Here is a 6,000-nt window from a genome sequence, read left to right as displayed (position 1 = left end):
ACATGCCGTATTTATATATTTTTGCAAAGATGCCCTTACAAATCCACAAGGAAGGGATGAAGTCGACAGACAACATGAGCAGTGGCTTGGAGGGAAAGAAAGAAAACACATCTCAAGGAACAAACCACAGTGATGCCGGCTGGCTCTTCACTGCCTCAAGGGAGCTGTGGACATGTCCTGTGTCAGTCTGTGTGTAGTAGGAGCCATCGGTCTCCACTCCATGCTTACGGCATCCTGGAGTCAGCTATAGTTTGCCTCCCAAAATCCAGGGTCACCACTGCACCACTGAACTGTGTCCCCCAGGGTATCACTACAGAGAAAGGGACAAGAGGTGGGTCCACGTGTGTATGCCAACAGTCTGGCATTATAGGTTTGTTGTGTTGCCTTAAAGAAGCAATCAAATTAAAAATGAGACCATCCAGTATACTCTAATTCAATATGACTATGTCCTTTCAAAAGGGGAGTTTTGTGGCTAGGGTATTTTTCAGTGGTAGAGAGTTTGCCCAGCATACCATATGTTTGATCTTCAGCATCATAAAAGGGTTAGGGGAGGTTTGAACCCAGAGATGTGTGCATAGAATATCCTGTGATTATTATGGCAGAGGGGGCAGCATGATACGTCTGTGCTCCACAGATTGTCAGGGTATACAGCAAAGCCTACTAGTGGGGAAGGGCCTGGGGCACATTTTTCCTTAGGCTTTTAGTGAAGCCCGCCTGCCCTAACCCAGTCTCTCTTCTCTCTGTGTGGTAACCACAGCAAACCAATACAAACTGGAAACAGACCTGGAGAAAGCGTCGTGAGCACTGGGATGATGAGCCCGTCGTGCGCACAAGGCCTCATTCGGTGCCTTCCGACAGGAGGGACAGAGCCCAACTGTTGTTCTGTCCACACACACCATATGCACTGTGAATTGTTCTGTTTTGTTTTTCTCTATGTAGCCCTGGCTGTCCTGAAACTCGCTCTGTAGACCAGGCTGGCCTGGAGTTCTCAGAGTACCTCTGCCTCCTGAGTGCTGGGAACAAAGAAGTGTGCCACCACTTCCAATCGTGGTAAATATTCTAAAAGAACGAGAAGAGAGCCAGGCCTGGTGATGCAGGCCTGCCATCCCAACTACTTAAGAGGCTGAGGCAGGAGGATCATAACTTCAAGGCCTGCCTGGGTGACTCAGTGAGGCTCTGTCTCTAACAAAGTATAGGTTGGATAGAGCTAGCCCAGAGGTAAAACAATTCCCTATTGTGTGAGGTCCACCAGTACCCCACCCTCCAAAAAACTTAATGCCACCTGCTTTAGCTGAACCCATGACTTACCAGGCCATTGGACCTCATCCTGAAATCTCTAATACACACAGAGCATCCTCTGGGAGCTGACAGACTGGCTCATGTCTTCTTCCTTGTACATTTCACTCCTGACACAGTCAAGAGTGTCTCTTATAGAAGTCCTGTTCCTGTACAAAGTTGCAACATTTTTGGGTTTTGTTTGTTTGTTTGTTTGTTTTTAAGATATAGTCTCCTGTAGCCCAAGCTGGCCTTGAACTCCTGATCCTTCTACCTCCACTTCTCAAGCGCTGTGATTGCAGATGCATGTCACTGTGCCTCTCCTCTAACAGCTCCGTAATGAAGAGACACAAACTGGTGAGGGAATAGGGAGAGGGGGGCTGGGGTAGGTGTGGTGACATTCCCATAGCAGTAGCAGGTTCTCTATCTGCCCACAAGGTTCTACCATGAACTGTCACATCTCCCCGGATTCATGTGTTGAAACCTTCACAGTCAGGGTAAAGGATTAGGAGGTGGGGCTTATCAGAGCTGATATGAGTGTAAGGGCAGGGCCCTCATAAGTAGAATCTGTAATCTTATAAAGGAGACCCATCAGGGTTCCACATAGAGAACTCTGGTCTTAGACACCTAGCCTCCACAACTAAGAAGAATCAACTTACCGGTGGTTCATGGGCCCCTAGCCCACTGGGTTATTAGAGAAACCACAGAGGGGAAGGAAGGAAGGTCTGGTCTGTGAAATGTTCAGAAAGCAGGGACAGCTCAGAAACTGTCAGGGCATGGCAAAGGAACACAGGCTAAGCCAAGGAAGGCATGCTGGTTTATGTCTATAATCCCAGCATTTAGGAAACAGGCAGCCTGAGTTGTATACAAAGATCGTGTCTCAAAAACAAACAACAACAATAAAAATCAATGGCCAGCAAGAGACAGCTTAGTGGTCAAAAGCACTGGCTGTTCAAACACAAGCCTAAAACCTGCCTCTGACCCCTGGAGCTGATGGTTGACGTACAAACAGCTCTAAAACCTGGAATGTGCAGGCCTAAGCACACATTCACACGCCCCCCCCCCCCCCCCCACACAACCAAAAAATAAGGAAAAAATTTAAGTGCATAGGTCCACAATGACATTTTTTTTTTTTTTGGTTTGGTTTTTCGAGACAGGGTTTCTCTGTGTAGCCCTGGCTGTCCTGGAACTCACTCTGTAGACCAGGTTAGCCTCGAACTCTCAAACTCAGAAATCCACCTGCCTCTGCCTCCCAAGTGCTGGGATTAAAGGCGTGCGCCACCACCGCCCGGCCCACAATGACATTTTTAAAAAAAAAATAGAGGAGGATTCCATGAGAATGCCAACTGATGCACACAAAAATGAGGTAATTACCAGTCCTGGGCAATGGCTTACTGCCTCACTGTCTCAGTCCTAAAAGGGAAAGGGTCTCCCAAACTCCAGGACCAAGTGACACTCACCAGGACTCCTGGCATTGGCATATCATAGCGCACAGTATTCTTCCTGAAAGATGTCAAACTGTATCTGACCCATGAAATAATCAGACACACTCAAACCCCTGCACTTGTCAAACCTGTCCTGGTTGAGGAAAAAAATCAATCTCTGCCAGAGACACTGGTGGCATAAAGAGAGAGAGGCAGCTACTCTAACTGGCCCTAGAGGGAGATTTTTTTTTTCTTTTCTTTTTTCTTGCTTTTCTGGGTTTTGATTTTAGACAGGGTCTTATGCAGTCCGTGTTGGTCTTGAACTCCTGACTCTCCTACTGTTGCTTGTGAGTGCTAGTGTTACAGGTATCCCTACCAAACCTAATGTGATGGTTAGTTCTTCGTTAACTTGACAGAAGCTACAGTCACCTGGGAAGAGGGACCCTCATTCAGAAAATATCTCTATTAGATTGGCTTGTAGGCATGACTGTGGGGCATTTTCTTCATTAATGATTGACAGGAGAGGGCATGCCACCCACTGTGGGTGCTTGCCCCTGGGCAAGTGCTTTTATATTGTATTAGAAAGCGGGCTGAAAGGAAGTGCAGTGTTTCTCCATGGCCTCTGCTTCAGTTCCTGCCTACAAGTTTCTGCCTTGAGTTCCCTCAGTGATGAATCGTCAAACAAAATACACCTTTTTTTCTCCTGAGCTATGTTTGGTTGTGGTGTTTATCACAGCAATAGAAAGCAAATTAGGACACCTAGTTTTTCTTCCCCTTTTAACTTGGCATGGTATGAACCTTATTTAGTCACAATGGTAATTCACCATCACCAGATTGGAAACTTCAGAAAGTGAGTCCTTTCTAGTCCCAACTGCAGACCAGGCCATCACCAATGGCCATGGACTTGGTGGGCACTGGGTAACTTGCTCAGCTGGTTTGCTGTTGGCTGGCCTGTTGATGGATATCTTGTGACACAGTAAGGATAAGGGCAACAGTGCCGGCCGGCTCTAGCCCTGCAGGCTGCACACATGGGTGCCCTAATTGGCCTCCAGCCTATAGCCTGTGGCTGCTCTTACAGCAGAAGCTTCTGGTCCATGGCCACCCAGATGTCTCTGTTCCTTCCAGCCCTGCTCAGCTCCTCAGCCTACTCAGCTTGAACTGGAGATGGTGGTGCCCTTACAACTCCAGTGCTTTTTTAAAAACTATGTAGGAAACGCCTCAGAGTCTAGGATGACAGCATGCTGTGGTGGGGGAGCAGGGTGGAAGCAGCTTGAGGGTGGTGTGGCTGCCAGTACTGAGCTGCTACCTATTTCTGATGGGTTAGCACAAGAAGGGTGTCAACAGCCATAGGATAGGTGTGGTGACACACACCTTTAACCGCAGCACTGGGAAGGCAGAGGCAGGAAGATTTCTTGAGTTCAAGACCAGCCCGACCAACTTCCAGGACAGCCAGGGCCACATAGAGAAACCTTGTCTTGAAAAAACAAAAACAGTGTTCCAAACCATGAGCTTGTGCAGAGGGAGGAAGTGGGGTGCACACCGTTCTTACAACTGTTCTGGAGGTTTCAAAATTAAAATGGTGGGGTTACACTTTAGGATTGTCACAAATTCAGAAGCTTAAAGCACTTCATCCAAATCTGTCCTGTCTTTAGGGCAGGAATTAAGTGAACTTCACTGGGTCCCAGGGGTCCAGGCTCTGAAATCTCTTCTGGAATTCAGGGTCCTGTTGTATGTGTGCAGGCAAGAGAACAACTTCAGGAGTCGCTCCTCTGGTGCCTACCACACTTGTTTTTATTGTAGATTGAACCTGGGACCTCAGGCATGCTAGGCAAGTGCTCCACTTCTGAGCTGTGCTCCACCTCTGAGCTGTGCTCCCAAGCCCCCTCCTACTTTTGTTTGCTATTTTGCAATAGGGTCTCGTTATGTACTCTGGGTGGCCTAAACTTGTTATGTAGACCAGGCTGGCCTTGACTCAGAGACCCACCTGCATCTGCCACTGCCTCTGGAGTGCTGGGATTGAAAGTGTATACCACTGCGCCAGTTTACTTTTTGAGGCAGGATATTCATTAAGTGGTCCGGGACAGCACTGACTCCTTTTGTAAACCTGGTGTGCTTGAACTTGTGCTTCCACTTCAGCACCCCAATAGCAGGGATTTCAGGCCTGCGCCAAGAATCCAGTATTTTAGGTTTGTTTCTTAAGATTTATTTATTTTTTTTTTGTTGTTTTTTTTTTGTTTGTTTGTTTTTTGAGACAGGGTTTCTCTGTATAGTCCTGGCTGTCCTGGAACTCACTCTGTAGACCAGGCTGGCCTCGAACTCAGAAATCCGCCTGCCTCTGCCTCCCGAGTGCTGGGATTAAAGGCGTGCGCCACCACCGCCCGGCTTAAGATTTATTTTTAATTTGTGTGTGTGTGTGTGACTATGTGTCTGTGTGTGTGTCTGAAGAGGCCAGGAGAGGACATAGGACCCTTTAGAGCTAGAGTCACAGGTGGCTGTGTGACTTGAGAGCTAAGATTCAGGTCCTCTGGAAGATCAGGAAGTGAAAACTGACAAGCCATCTCTCCAAACTCCTAAATTAATTTTTATTTGTGTGTATGTGTGTGTCTGTGAATATATACCACATATATATGTGTACGTGTGGGTATCTGTGGAAGCCAGAAGGTGCCAGATCCCCAGGTGCTTTAATCACGGGCATTTATGAACTACCCAACATGGGTGCTGGAAACTGAGTTCTGCTCCTCTGCAAGACTATCAAGTGCTCTTGATAGTCCACGGAGCCTGCATTCCCAATTCTTAACATGCTCACCCCCTCTCTCCTACTTTGCCTCTCAGGCCAGGGAAACCTCAGCTCACTGGCTGGGGCACCAATTCTGGGCCCAGCCTCTGGGAACTGTAACAGGCCACACAGCCTCCATAGCCCATAGGGAGATAACACCTTTGACCCCTGCCTACCCCCACCCTTTTCTCGTCCTTCACTCCTGCACATGGTACCAGCCAGTCCTCTATTCTCTAAGGGTCTTCTGTGTCCCTAACCCATAAGCACTTGAAAAGTCTGAGGTGTTCCTGAACAAGACAGATGTGTGAGTGTGAGGAAATCCTGTTTCCCTAACTCCTGCCTGGCAGACAGCCCACGGCTAGCGAAGCTCGGAGCTCCCATTTCTCCTGAGCCCTATGCTTCCTGGGCCCTGCTTCCCAGTGGATCTTGTTTACCTAAGCCCCATGCTTTAGGTAAGCCTTCCTGTACACTGGCCTACTTCACCAGCTGGCAGGGCCAGTGTGAGGTATGGACTTCATCTCACTA

The sequence above is a fragment of the Grammomys surdaster genome, unplaced genomic scaffold (genome assembly GCF_004785775.1).
Source record: "Grammomys surdaster isolate TR1022 unplaced genomic scaffold, NIH_TR_1.0 219, whole genome shotgun sequence".
Lineage (NCBI taxonomy): Eukaryota > Metazoa > Chordata > Mammalia > Rodentia > Muridae > Grammomys > Grammomys surdaster.
The sequence above is the reverse complement of the archived record's forward strand: the minus strand, read 5'-3'. Positions refer to the sequence as shown.